Below are 15,638 nucleotides of genomic sequence, written 5' to 3' on the forward strand. Positions count from 1 at the left end.
GATGTGTGATGTGCCGCTACCCGGGGGCCCCTGGGTTAGCGGGGAACCTAGGCAGCTGCCTGGTCTGCCTGCCCCTAACGCCGTTACTGCTCCTGGGACTCGCCATGGTGGGAGGAAAGAGGATCAGGGTGAGGATTCTGTGGTCCAGACTCCTGGCTAGTGAGACTGGACCGTGTGGAAGACAGGTAGTGCTGGGAAATACTGGAAGCATTATCTGCCATTTAACCAACCACCCACTGATCTGGCTTTAAGAGTGGTGTCCTGCAACCCTCTGCAAAATGGGACAGGAACCTACGTCTCATGGATGATCATGTTTGTTGTGTTCCCAAAGCATGCATAGTTTCACTTGGCCAACGGCTTTGGCCTCTGCGTGCACCATCAGCAGCACGTAAACTTCTCTGTCCCTTACCCCACGCCTTGTGCTTTTTTAAATTACGTATATAATTTATGCATGCAAATTTTCTGGTATTAATAGGTAAAAGAAAATATGTTGCCTTGAAAAGGACTTTTGTTTTTAGCTTACAGCAGCAGTATACCTATGGAAGGCCTGTAAGGCAATAAATCCTGCCTGTATGCCTCTAATCCAAAACTACTTGAGAATGGCACTTGAGCACCCGCGATACTCAATCGAGTAACGAGTGTAACCAAGCACCACGATCAGTGGCGTAGCAACTGTTTGTGGCGCCCGGGGCGGTCGAAAAATTTGCCGCCCCTTTGGTCGTTGATAATACATAAGGGGATGGGGGCCCCACCTATAGCGTCAGACAGAGGGCCCCCACCAAACAGCGCCACACAGAGGGTCCCCACCAAACAGCGCCACACAGAGGACCCCCACCAAACAGCGCCACACAGAGGGCCCCCACCAAACAGCGTCACACAGAGGGCCCCCACCAAACAGCGCCACACAGAGGGCCCCCACCAAACAGCGCCACACAGAGGGCCCCCACCAAACAGCGTCACACAGAGGACCCCCACCAAACAGCGCCACACAGAGGGCCCCCACCAAACAGCGCCACACAGAGGGCCCCCACCAAACAGCGTCACACAGAGGACCCCCACCAAACAGCGCCACACAGAGGGCCCCCACCAAACAGCGCCACACAGAGGGCCCCCACCAAACAGCGTCACACAGAGGGCCCCCACCAAACAGCGCCACACAGAGGACCCCACCAAACACAGTCACACAGAGGGCCCCCACCTACAGCACCACACAGAGGGCCCCCACCACATAGCAAGTGCCAACCATGATGCTACCAAAGAAAGGAAACCAAAATAAATGTCTCACGAAGATAAACCCTGTATACCCGTCATTGCGAGGTGGTCACCTGCCCAGGACCCCCATGTATTAGCAAGAGCTGTGTGGATTAAAGATGTTTGTGTATTAATACCACAAATATCTGGCCGTCCCCAGTAAAGGTGGATTAACAGCGAAACCCTGTCTGCAATGAAACAATCCAATAAAATATCACAGAAGAAAATAATAAATCCAAAACCTGTTGGTCACGTTGCTGTACGTCCTGGTGTGCAGTAGCGTGACAGCGCAAACACCGGCACCAGGGCATCCAGAAAGCTCATCCAGCAATTTGACCATTCTGCATTTATAATGCTTTTGCTTAAATTCAGCTTACTTACAGATGTAGCAGAGCCATGTTTGTCATTTGGCATAACTCACTCATCTAATATATAAAGCTCAAAGTGTGTATGTATGTATGTATATATGTACAGTTGTGGCCAAAAGTATTGACACCCCTGCAATTCTGTCAGGTAATACTCAGTTTCTTCCTGAAAATGATTGCAAACACAAATTCTTTGGTATTATTATCTTCATTTAATTTGTCTTAAATTAAAAAACACGAAAGAGAATGAAGCAAAAAGCAAAACATTGATCATTTCACACAAAACTCCAAAAATGGGCCAGACAAAAGTATTGTCACCCTCAGCCTAATACTTGGTTGCACAACCTTTAGCCAAAATAACTGAGACCAACCGCTTCCGGTAACCATCAATAAGTTTCTTACAATGCTCTGCTGGAATTTTAGACCATTCTTCTTTGGCAAACTGCTCCAGGTCCCTGATATTTGAAGGGTGCCTTCTCCAAACTGCCATTTTTAGATATCTCCACAGGTGTTCTATGGGATTCAGGTCTGGACTCATTGCTGGCCATCTTAGAAGTCTCCAGTGCTTTCTCTCAAACCATTTTCTAGTGCTTTTTGAAGTGTGTGTTTTGGGTCATTGTCCTGCTGGAAGACCCATGACCTCTGAGGGAGACCCAGCTTTCTCACACTGGGCCCTACATTATGCTGCAAAATTTGTTGGTAGTCTTCAGACTTCATAATGCCATGCACACGGTCAAGCAGTCCAGTGCCAGAGGCAGCAAAGCAACCCCAAAATATCAGGGAACCTCCGCCATGCTTGACTGTAGGGACCGTGTTCTTTTCTTTGAATGCCTCTCTTTTTCTCCTGTAAACTCTATGTTTATGCCTTTGCCCAAAAAGCTCTACTTTTGTCTCATCTGACCAGAGAACATTCTTCCAAAACGTTTTAGGCTTTTTCAGGTAAGTTTTGGCAAACTCCAGCCTGGCTTTTTTAATGTCTCGAGGTAAGAAGTGGGGTCTTCCTGGGTCTCCTACCATACGGTCCCTTTTCATTCAGACGCCGACGGATAGTACGGGTTGACACTGTTGTACCCTCGGACTGCAGGGCAGCTTGAACTTGTTTGGATGTTAGTCGAGGTTCTTTATCCAACATCCGCACAATCTTGCGTTGAAATCTCTTGTCAATTTTTCTTTTCCGTCCACATCTAGGGAGATTAGCCACAGTGCCATGGGCTTTAAACTTCTTGATGACACTGCGCACGGTAGACACAGGAACATTCAGGTCTTTGGAGATGGACTTGTAGCCTTGAGATTGCTCATGCTTCCTCACAATTTGGTTTCTCAAGTCCTCAGACAGTTCTTTGGTCTTCTTTCTTTTCTCTATGCTCAATGTGGTACACACAAGGACACAGGACAGAGGTTGAGTCAACTTTAATCCATGTCAACTGGCTGCAAGTGTGATTTAGTTATTGCCAACACCTGTTAGGTGCCATGGGTAAGTTACAGGTGCTGTTAATTACACAAATTAGAGAAGCATCACATGATTTTTCGAACAGTGCCAATACTTTTGTCCACCCTCTTTTTTATGTTTGGTGTGGAATTATATCCAATTTGGCTTTAGGACAATTCTTTTTGTGTTTTTTCATTTAAGATAAATTAAACGAAGATAATAATACCAAAGAATTTGTGTTTGCAAAGATTTTCAGGAAGAAACTGAGTATTATCTGACAGAATTGCAGGGGTGTCAATACTTTTGGCCACAACTGTATGTATGTATGTATGTATGTGTGTATGTCCGGGATTGGCATCCGCACCGTCGCAGCTACAGCCACAAAATTTGGCACTGTCACACGTCTGGACCCCGAGAGCGTCTTAAGCTATGTTGTGCGGTGAAATTTTAACCCTGTGCGTTCCAATTCACCAAACAATTTTGCCCCTGCCTACATACTGGGGAAAAAGTGTGTGCGCGTCAAGCCCCGCCCCTCATTATGATGTCATAATGCCCCTATTTGCATCCTGGGGAAGCAGTGTGTGCGTATCAAGCCCCGCCCCTCATTATGATGTCACAATGGTTGCCATGGCGACGCTGATGTCATCATAGGTTGCAAGCCCTGCCTCCGCTCATTATGATGTCATAATGGTTGACTATGGGATGGAGGATGTGTGATGGGTATATGGGCACGGGACTATGGGATGGTGGATATGTATGATGGATATATGGGCACGGGACTATGGGATGGAGGATGTGTGATGGGTATATGGGCACTGGACTATGGGATGTTGGATATGTATGACGGGTATATGGGCACGGGACTATGGGATGGAGGATATGTATGACGGGTATATGAGCACGGGACTATGGGATGGAGGATGAGTGATGGGTATATGGGCACTGGACTATGGGATGGAGGATATGTATGACGATTATATGGGCACGGAACTATGGGATGGAGGATGTGTGATGGGTATATGGGCACTGGACTATGGGATGGTGGATATGTATGACGGGTATATGGGCACTCGACTATGAAATGGCGAATATGTATGATGGGTAAATGGGCACGGGACTATGGGATGGAGGATGTGTGATGGGTATATGGGCACGGGAATATGGGATGGAGGATATGTATGACGGGTATATGGGCACGGGACTATGAGATGGAGGATGTGTGATGGGTAAATGGGCACGGGACTATGGGATGGAGGATGTGTGATGGGTATAGGGGCACGGGACTATGGGATGGAGGATATGTATGACGGGTATATGGGCACGGGACTATGGGATGGAGGATGTGTGATGGGTATATGGGCACGGGACTATGGGTTGGAGGATGTGTAATGGGTATACGGGCACGGGACTATGGGATGGAGGATATGTATGACGGGTATATGGGCACGGGACTATGAGATGGAGGATGTGTGATGGGTAAATGGGCACGGGACTATGGGATGGAGGATGTGTGATGGGTATAGGGGCACGGGACTATGGGATGGAGGATATGTATGACGGGTATATGGGCATGGGACTATGAGATGGAGGATGTGTGATGGGTATATGGGCACGGGACTATGGGTTGGAGGATGTGTGATGGGTATATGGGCACGGGACTATGGGATGGAGGATATGTATGACGGGTATATGGGCACGGGACTATGGGATGGAGGATGTGTGATGGGTATATGGGCACTGGACTATGGGATGGAGGATATGTATGACGAGTATATGGGCACGGAACTATGGGATGGAGGATGTGTGATGTGTATATGGGCACTGGACTATGGGATGGAGGATATGTATGACGAGTATATGGGCACGGAACTATGGGATGGAGGATGTGTGATGGGTATATGGGCACTGGACTATGGGATGGAGGATATGTATGACGGGTATATGGGCACGGGACTATGAGATGAAGGATGTGTGATGGGTATATGGGCACTGGACTATGGGATGGAGAATATGTATGACAGGTATATGGGCACGGAACTATGGGATGGAGGATGTGTGATGGGTATATGGGCACGGGACTATGGCATGGCGGATAATTATAATTTGTTATAACTAACCACAGTTAGTAACTATGCCCGGGCAGCGCCGAGCTCTCCAGCCAGTTGTCACATAATAAGGCAATTGTTTTTGCATTGGGTCCTACTATATATCAAGCAATTGCATTGTGAGCAATTCCCTGGCAATCTTTCTTTTTTTCCCCTCAGTTCTCATCAGTTGTGTCAACCGCCTGCTGTACGACATGCACAAGGGGTGTAAAAAAGTCAAGTCGTAAGGGTACGTAAAATTCAGGCTCCTAAACTGGGCTACAAGATGTGGAATGGGAAAGTGCTTACAATGCAATTGCTTCACTGCTTGTACAGCATGCAGTTATATGACACACCCAACTCTGCTATATCTGTGCATAACCACATCACTATTATCAGCTCTGAGCTGCTGCTGCAGAACCTCTTGGCAGGGATCACACATACAGAGGGCATGCAGCCTGGTGAAGCAGTTTTTTCCATTAATAATAAAAAAAGAAAAAAAAAAAACTTCATGAGTTTTCTACTAGTTGCACATACTAATAGGATTAGCAGGGCTGCCCTGCTCTCCCCCCATGCCTGGGGCACAGATCCCTGCAGCAGAGCTTCCTGGCACTCTATAGCCCCTCACCCACACAGTGCCCCCAGCACAGCAGGGGGGCAGCTTACCTGCAGGGCAGGAGTGGGCATCAGCCTGGCAGAGGACTTGTTTCCCAGGCTGTACAGCTCCTGTCCCGGGCACATTCAGCATGAGTGAGAGCATGGAGCAAACCCTGCCCTGGATCCAGTGTATACACATCAGACTGGGCTGGCCTACAGCAATCCCAGCCACCCCCATAACTGGAGGAAGGAGGAGACCTCCAGCACTGCTGCACCATCCACAGCCAGGGAGACTGGGCGGAAATGAGTTCTCCCACAGAGGAGAGGAATTGCTGCGGCTGCTACCGCGCCGCCCCCACACACGTGCCGCCTGGGGCGGACCACCCCCCCTGCCCCCCCACGCTACGCCACTGACCGCGATGCTTGATCAAGTATTGAGCAGTGGCAAGCAGGCTTGCTCATCACTTCTAGATACACCTCTGGCTCATACTGTATATAGGGGGCTATGTGTGGTCTCATACTATATACAAAGTGCTATGTGAGGGCTCATATTGAATATAGAGAGGCTATGTGGGGGATCATACTATATATAGAGGCTATGTGGGGGCTCATACTATATATTGAGTGGCTATGTGTGGTCTCATACTATATACAAAGTGCTATGTGAGGGCTCATATTGAATATAGAGAGGCTATGTGGTGGCTCATATTATATATAGAGGCTATGTGGTGGCTCATACTATATATAGAGTGGCTATGTGGGGGCTCATACTATATAGAGGCTATGTGGGGGCTCATACTATATATAGAGTGGCTATGTGGTGGCTCATACTATATATAGAGAGGCTATGTGAGGGCTCATATTGAATATAGAGAGGCTATGTGGTGGCTCATACTATATATAGAGTGGCTATGTGTGGTCTCATACTATATACAAAGGGCTATGTGAGGGCTCATACTATATATAGAGAGGCTATGTGAGGGCTCATATTGAATATAAAGAGGCTATGTGAGGGCTCATATTGAATATAGAGAGGCTATGTGGTGGCTCATACTATATGTAGAGGCTATGTGGGGGCTCATACTATATATAGAGGCTATGTGGGGGCTCATACTATATAAAGAGTGGCTATGTGGGGGCTCATACTATATATAGAGGCTATGTGGGGGCTCATACTATATTTAGAGTGGCTATGTGGTGGCTTATACTATATGTAGAGGCTATGTGGGGCTAATACTATATATAGAGGCTATGTGGGGGCTCATACTATATATAGAGTGGCTATGTGGGGGCTCATACTATATATAGAGGCTATGTGGGGGCTCATACTATATATAGAGTGGCTATGTGGGGGCACATACTATATATAGAGGCTATGTGTGGTCTCATACTATATACAAAGGGCTATGTGAGGGCTCATACTATATATAGAGAGGCTATGTGAGGGCTCATATTGAATATAGAGAGGCTATGTGAGGGCTCATATTGAATGTAGAGAGGCTATTTGGGGGCTCATACTATATACAGAGTGGCTATGTGGAGGCTCATACTATATATAGAGGCTATGTGGGGGCTCATACTATATATAGAGAGGCTACGTGGGTTCTGACAACGTATATAGAGGGGCTATGTGAGGAATCATACTGTATGTAGGAAGCTAAGTGTGAGCTCTTACAGTATAAAGAGGTATAGAGGAGAGCTGTATATGGGCTCATATGGTATGTATGGGGTGTCAGCATATTTAATTCTGCTCAATATTAAGTTATAAAGTTATTATTACTATAAAATAATAATTGTAATTAATATGTTACAGTCTACCATGTAGCCCCTTGGGATAAGTAATAGCCCAACCCTGGTATATAGTAACATTATCCTACAGTAGCATGTGCACCTCCCCATCCAACCATCCATATAATCTAATCTTCTATAATACTGGGATATATGAGTTATTATTATTGATTTATCACTGTTCAAATCAGTAGGAACTACTCCGGAATTACAGTGTATGGTAACATTGTGGCATTTTATAAAAGTTTTAAGAAGCCAAGGTGGATAATTAGAGTCCATTTCATGTATATGGTAATGAATTGGTTGTATGGCCTGCTCTGGTCTCTTTAAACAGCTGCTGCTCCTGCTGATGATGTCACAGAATGGTGAGGTTTCTGGCTCTGCCCCCTTGCATTATGACATCACACACAAACATTGTGTAAAGAGCTGCAGAGCCAACATTCCATCAGACAGTTGCAGACGGTGGAGAGAGATAAGTCGGCGCTATGTCATCTCTTGTTGTGTCCTTCATTTTCTTCTATCATCTATTTCTCATTTATTTTTTATTCACTAAGGAGTCTTTATTCTCTATAATACAAGCAGGTCCAAAATAAATAGTGAACCCCTCATATTAGGAGATGTCCAAATTTTACAGCCTTTCTTCCAACAGTAAAGAGATACATAGGATGTGACGGGATTTATCTTCAAGTACAGAAATGACAATGATTTACCGATTATCCATCACATTTTACTGGTTTCTGACTTTCTTGCTCATCAGGTCCATAGATTAGTTATAATTAAGAGAATCCCCTCAGCCATAACTGGAACATGACGACTTCTTGATTTTTAGGCCATGTATTGTTATAGAATCATCCAAATCTGGGAGATTAAAGTTACATCCTGTAAATGGAACACATGTAACATGAAGATAATTATGTAATTGTCGGATGTTATAGAGACACATAGTAAAATACAGTCCAGGTCAAAAATATAAATCCAACCAATATTGGGAAATCCTGGTACAACACCGATGTATATACATATTAGCTCCATATGTAGTAAAACTATTCAAATATTCCCCCACATTGGTAGGATTCATATAGTTTGATCTCTAATATATTGGACAATGCACTACAGTGGAAGTGAGGTTGTTGGATCCGCACCCACTAGCTGCTACTTGCGATGTCACGGAATGTGGTAACTGTTGGCTCTGCCCACATTAGCTGTTCCTTGTTATGTCTTAGAGCAGCGTTCCCCAGCTCCAGTCCTCAAGAGCCACCAAGGATTCATGTTTTCAGGCTTTCCTTAGTATGGCCTACGTGATAATTGCAGTACCTGCACAGGCAAAAATTCCATCACCTGGGCAATACGAATGAAATCCTGAAAACATGAACCGTTGGTGGCTCTTGAGGACTGGAGTTGGGGAACACTGTCTTAGATTGATGGGATAGTTGATCCACCCCAAATAGCTGTGTCATATGATGTCACGGAAGATTATGGTTGTTGGCTTCATTCACATTAGCTCTTATTTTTCATTTCACGGAATGTTTTGGTTATTAGCTTTGCCCCCATAAGACACTACTTGTGATGTCACTAAATGTTTTGGTTGTTGGTTTCACCCCCATTACCTTCTACTAGTGATGTCACTGAATGAATAAAAGTAATAGAAATGTTAAGCTAGTCCTACCTGTATGCCTCAAATTAATGGTCTTGTTGTGGATAAATTTTACATTCTGTCTTTATACTAATGATCACCCCAAAGACTTATAATAACGCACAATTTCATCTGCTTTTTAGGTGGAAATTGGTCCCCTTACCTCTTGTCCTGTCTGCAGTTGTACAAGTTGCACCAACATGTCCGCCCCTGTCCACCCCTGAATGGAGAGATAGGAAGGATGACACTACAGCTACAGAGGTGACCGTATGATAGCCTAGCTTGACAATCCATTTCTCACGAAGACCCTTTCAGCTTTTCAGACATGGGTGGAGCACATGATCTCTGAAAATAGGGTCCCACAGCTGCACCCCAAAAGTTTGAGCATCACTCTTAGAAGAGTACATACCCTCAGAGCAGAAGGCGGCGAATCGCCCCTCACTGTGTCACTGAGGAGGATAGCATTCGCTAGGGATTACTCCGGAGTGGTGGTTGTGGTGGGATGCAGGTCTGGACAGCTGTCGTCATCCTAGTAGATAGATAAAAATTTATATATGTCTGTTTATGCTTTAAATAGAATCTGTCATCCCCCCGTGAGACGTCTATGGCCTATTAATATGGGCATACAGGTAATATAAATGTTAAGATACTCCTACCTGTATGCCTCATATTAATGGTCTTGTTGAGGATACATTTTAGATTCTGTCTTTATGCTAATGATCAGCCCAATGACTCATCATAACGCACAGCTTCATCAGCTTTGGAAGTGGAAATTGGTACCCTTACCACTTGGCCCGTGTGCAGTTGCACAAGTTGTACCAACAACATGTCCACCCCTGTCCACCCCTGAATGGAACCATAGGAAGGATGACACTACAGCTACAGAGGTGACCGTCTGATATCCTAGCTCGACTACCCACCTCTCCTGAAGACCCTTTCAGCTTTTGAGACTTGGGTGGAGGACATCATCTCTGAAAATATGGTCCCATAGCTGCACCCCAACAGTTTGAGCATTACTCTTAGAAGAGTACATACCCTCAGAGCAGAAGGGGGCGCGTAGCCATTCACTTTGTCAATGAGGAGGATAGCATTCGCCAGGGATTACTCCGGAGTGGTGGTTGTGGTGGGATGCAGGTCTGGACAGCTGTTGTCATCCTATTAGATAAATAAGAATTTATATATGTATGTTTTATGCTTTAAACTGAATCTTTCCCTCCCCACCCGAGACGTTATATGACTTATTAATATGGGCATACAGGTACTAGAAATGTTAAGCTAGTCCTACCTGCATACCTCATATGAATGGTCTTGTTGTGTATAAATTTTATATTCTGTCTTTATGCTAATGATCACCCCTATAACTCATCATAACGCACAGCTTCATCTGCTTTGGAGGTGGAAATTGGTCCTCTTACCTCTTGGCCCGTGTGCAGTTGCATCAACAACATGTCTGCCCTTGTTCACCCCTGAATGGAACCATAGGAAGGATGACACTACAGCTACAGAGGTGACCGTCTGATAGCCTAGCTCGACTACCCACCTCTCCTGAAGACCCTTTCAGCTTTTGAGACTTGGGTGGAGGACATCATCTCTGAAAATAGGGTCCCACAGCTGCACCCCAACAGTTTGAGCATCACTCTTAGAAGAGTACATACCCTCAGAGCAGAAGGAGGCGCGTAGCCATTCACTGTGTCACTGAGGAGGATAGCATTCGCCAGGGATTACTCCGGAGTGATTGTTGTGGTGGGATGCAGGTCTGGACAGCTGTCGTCATCCTATTAGATAGATAGATAATGATTAATATATGTACCTCATCGCCCGTGTGCAGTTGCACAAGTTGTACCAGCAACATGTCCTCCCCTGTCCGCCCCTGAATGGAACCATAGGAAGGATGACACTACAGCTACAGAGGTGACCGTCTGATAGCCAAGCTCGACTACCCACCTCTCCTGAAGACCCTTTCAGCTTTTGAGACTTGGGTGGAGGACATCATCTCTGAAAATAGGGTCCCACAGCTGCACCCCAACAGTTTGAGCATCACTCTTAGAAGAGTACATACCCTCAGAGCAGAAGGGGGCGCGTAGCCATTTACTGTGTCACTGAGGAGGATAGCATTCGCCAGGGATTACTCCGGAGTGGTTGTTGTGGTGGGATGCATGTCTGGACAGCTGTCATTATCCAATTAGATAGATAAGAATTTATATATGTCTGTTTATGCTTTAAATAGAATCTGTCACCCCCCCGCGAGACGTATATGGCCTATTAATATGAGCATACAGGTAATAGAAATGTTAAGCTAGTCCTACCTGTATGCCTCATATTAATGGTCTTGTTGTGGATAAATTTTAGATTCTGTCTTTATGCTAATGATCAGCCCAATGACTCATCATAACGCACAGCTTCATCAGCTTTGGAAGTGGAAATTGGTACCCTTAACTCTTGGCCCGTGTGTAGTTGCACAAGTTGTACCAACAACATGTCCGCCCCTGTCCACCCCTGAATGGAACCATAGGAAGGATGACACTACAGCTACAGAGGTGACCGTCTGATAGCCTAGCTCGACTACTCACCTCTCCTGAAGACCCTTTCAGCTTTTGAGACTTGGGTGGAGGACATCATCTCTGAAAATAGGGTCCCACAGCTGCACCCCAACAGTTTGAGCATCACTCTTAGAAGAGTACATACCTTCAGAGCAGAAGGGGGCGCGTAGCCCCTCACTGTGTCACTGAGGAGGATAGCATTCGCCAGGGATTACTCCGGAGTGGTTGTTGTGGTGGGATGCAGGTTTGGACAGCTGTCGTCATCCTGTTAGATAGATAGATAAGGATTAATATATGTACCTCATCGCCCGTGTGCAGTTGCACAAGTTGTAAAAACAACATGTCCACCCCTGTCCACCCCTGAATGGAACCATAGGAAGGATGACACTACAGCTACAGAGGTGACCGTCTGATAGCCTAGCTCGACTACCCACCTCTCCTGAAGACCCTTTCAGCTTTTGAGACTTGGGTGGAGGACATCATCTCTGAAAATAGGGTCCCACAGCTGCACCCCAACAGTTTGAGCATCACTCTTAGATGAGTACATACCCTCAGAGCAGAAGGGGGCGCGTAGCCCCTCACTGTGTCACTGAGGAGGATAGCATTCGCCAGGGATTACTCCGGAGTGGTGGTTGTGGTGGGATGCAGGTCTGGACAACTGTCGTCATCCTATTAGATAGATAGATAAGAATTAATATATGTACCTCATCGCCCGTGTGCAGTTGCACAAGTTGTACCAACAACATGTCCGCCCCTGTCCATCCCTGAATGGAACCATAGGAAGGATGACACTACAGCTACAGAGGTGACCGTCTGATAGCCTAGCTCGACTACTCACCTCTCCTGAAGACCCTTTCAGCTTTTGAGACTTGGGTGGAGGACATCATCTCTGAAAATAGGGTCCCACAGCTGCACCCCAACAGTTTGAGCATCACTCTTAGATAAGTACATACCCTCAGAGCAGAAGGGGGCGCATAGCCCCTCACTGTGTCACTGAGGAGCATAGCATTCGCCAGGGATTACTCCGGAGTGGTGGTTGTGGTGGGATGCAGGTCTGGACAACTGTCGTCATCCTATTAGATAGATAGATAAGAATTAATATATGTACCTCATCGCCCGTGTGCAGTTGCACAAGTTGTACCAACAACATGTCCGCCCCTGTCCATCCCTGAATGGAACCATAGGAAGGATGACACTACAGCTACAGAGGTGACCGTCTGATAGCCTAGCTCGACTACCCACCTCTCCTGAAGACCCTTTCAGCTTTTGAGTCTTGGGTGGAGGACATCATCTCTGAAAATAGGGTCCCACAGCTGCACCCCAACAGTTTGAGCATCACTCTTAGATAAGTACATACCCTCAGAGCAGAAGGGGGCGCATAGCCCCTCACTGTGTCACTGAGGAGCATAGCATTCGCCAGGGATTACTCCGGAGTGGTGGTTGTGGTGGGATGCAGGTCTGGACAGCTGTCGTCATCCTATTAGATAGATGAGAATTAATATATGTACCTCATCGCCCGTGTGCAGTTGCACAAGTTGTACCAACAACATGTCTGCCCCTGTCCACCCCTGAATGGAACCATAGGAAGGATGACACTACAGCTACAGAGGTGACCGTCTGATAGCCTAGCTCGACTACCCACCTCTCCTGAAGACCCTTTCAGCTTTTGAGTCTTGGGTGGAGGACATCATCTCTGAAAATAGGGTCCCACAGCTGCACCCCAACAGTTTGAGCATCACTCTTAGATAAGTACATACCCTCAGAGCAGAAGGGGGCGCGTAGCCCCTCACTGTGTCACTGAGGAGGATAGCATTCGCCAGGGATTACTCCGGAGTGGTGGTTGTGGTGGGATGCAGGTCTGGACAGCTGTCGTCATCCTATTAGATAGATAGATAAGGATTAATATATGTACCTCATCGTCCGTGTGCAGTTGCACAAGTCGTAAAAACAACATGTCCACCCCTGTCCACCCCTGAATGGAACCATAGGAAGGATGACACTACAGCTACAGAGGTGACCGTCTGATAGCCTAGCTCGACTACCCACCTCTCCTGAAGACCCTTTCAGCTTTTGAGACTTGGGTGGAGGACATCATCTCTGAAAATAGGGTCCCACAGCTGCACCCCAACAGTTTGAGCATCACTCTTAGATGAGTACATACCCTCAGAGCAGAAGGGGGCGCGTAGCCCCTCACTGTGTCACTGAGGAGGATAGCATTCGCCAGGGATTACTCCGGAGTGGTGGTTGTGGTGGGATGCAGATCTGGACAACTGTCGTCATCCTATTAGATAGATAGATAAGAATTAATATATGTACCTCATCGCCCGTGTGCAGTTGCACAAGTTGTACCAACAACATGTCCGCCCCTGTCCACCCCTGAATGGAACCATAGGAAGGATGACACTACAGCTACAGAGGTGACCGTCTGATAGCCTAGCTCGACTACCCACCTCTCCTGAAGACCCTTTCAGCTTTTGAGACTTGGGTGGAGGACATCATCTCTGAAAATAGGGTCCCACAGCTGCACCCCAACAGTTTGAGCATCACTCTTAGATGAGTACATACCCTCAGAGCAGAAGGGGGCGCGTAGCCTGTCACTGTGTCACTGAGGAGGATAGCATTCGCCAGGGATTACTCCGGAGTGGTGGTTGTGGTGGGATGCAGGTCTGGACAGCTGTCGTCATCCTATTAGATAGATAGATAGATAAGAATTAATATATGTCCCTCATCTCCCGTGTGCAGTTGCACAAGTTGTACCAACAACATGTCCGCCCCTGTCCACCCCTGAATGGAACCATAGGAAGGATGACACTACAGCTACAGAGGTGACCGTCTGATAGCCTAGCTCGACTACCCACCTCTCCTGAAAACCATTTCAGCTTTTGAGACTTGGGTGGAGGACATCATCTCTGAAAATAGGGTCCCACAGCTGCACCCCAACAGTTTGACCATCACTCTTAGATGAGTACATACCCTCAGAGCAGAAGGGGGCGCGTAGCCCCTCACTGTGTCACTGAGGAGCATAGCATTCGCCAGGGATTACTCCGGAGTGGTGGTTGTGGAGGGATGCAGGTCTGGACAGCTGTCGTCATCCTATTAGATAGATAGATAAGGATTAATATATGTAGCTCATCGCCCGTGTGCAGTTGCACAAGTTGTACCAACAACATGTCCGCCCCTGTCCACCCCTGAATGGAACCATAGGAAGGATGACACTACAGCTACAGAGGTGACCGTCTGATAGCCTAGCTCGACTACCCACCTCTCCTGAAGACCCTTTCAGCTTTTGAGACTTGGGTGGAGGACATCATCTCTGAAAATAGGGTCCCACAGCTGCACCCCAACAGTTTGAGCATCACTCTTAGATAAGTACATACCCTCAGAGCAGAAGGGGGCGCGTAGCCAGTCACTGTGTTACTGAGGAGGATAGCATTCGCCAGGGATTACTCCGGAGTGGTTGTTGTGGTGGGATGCAGGTTTGGACAGCTGTCGTCATCCTATTAGATAGATAGATAGATAGATAAGGATTAATATATGTACCTCATCGCCTGTGTGCAGTTGCACAAGTTGTAAAAACAACATGTCCACCCCTGTCCACCCCTGAATGGAACCATAGGAAGGATGACACTACAGCTACAGAGGTGACCGTCTGATAGCCTAGCTCGACTACCCACCTCTCCTGAAGACCCTTTCAGCTTTTGAGACTTGGGTGGAGGACATCATCTCTGAAAATAGGGTCCCACAGCTGCACCCCAACAGTTTGAGCATCACTCTTAGATGAGTACATACCCTCAGAGCAGAAGGGGGCGCGTAGCCATTTACTGTCTCACTGAGGAGGATAGCATTCGCCAGGGATTACTCCGGAGTGGTTGTTGTGGTGGGATGCAGGTCTGGACAGCTGTCATCATCCAATTAGATAGATAAGAATTTATATATGTCTGTTTATGCTTT

Source organism: Dendrobates tinctorius, unplaced genomic scaffold (genome assembly GCF_039654945.1).
Source record: "Dendrobates tinctorius isolate UK_male_01 unplaced genomic scaffold, ASM3965494v1 ptg000038l, whole genome shotgun sequence".
Taxonomy (NCBI): Eukaryota; Metazoa; Chordata; class Amphibia; order Anura; family Dendrobatidae; genus Dendrobates; species Dendrobates tinctorius.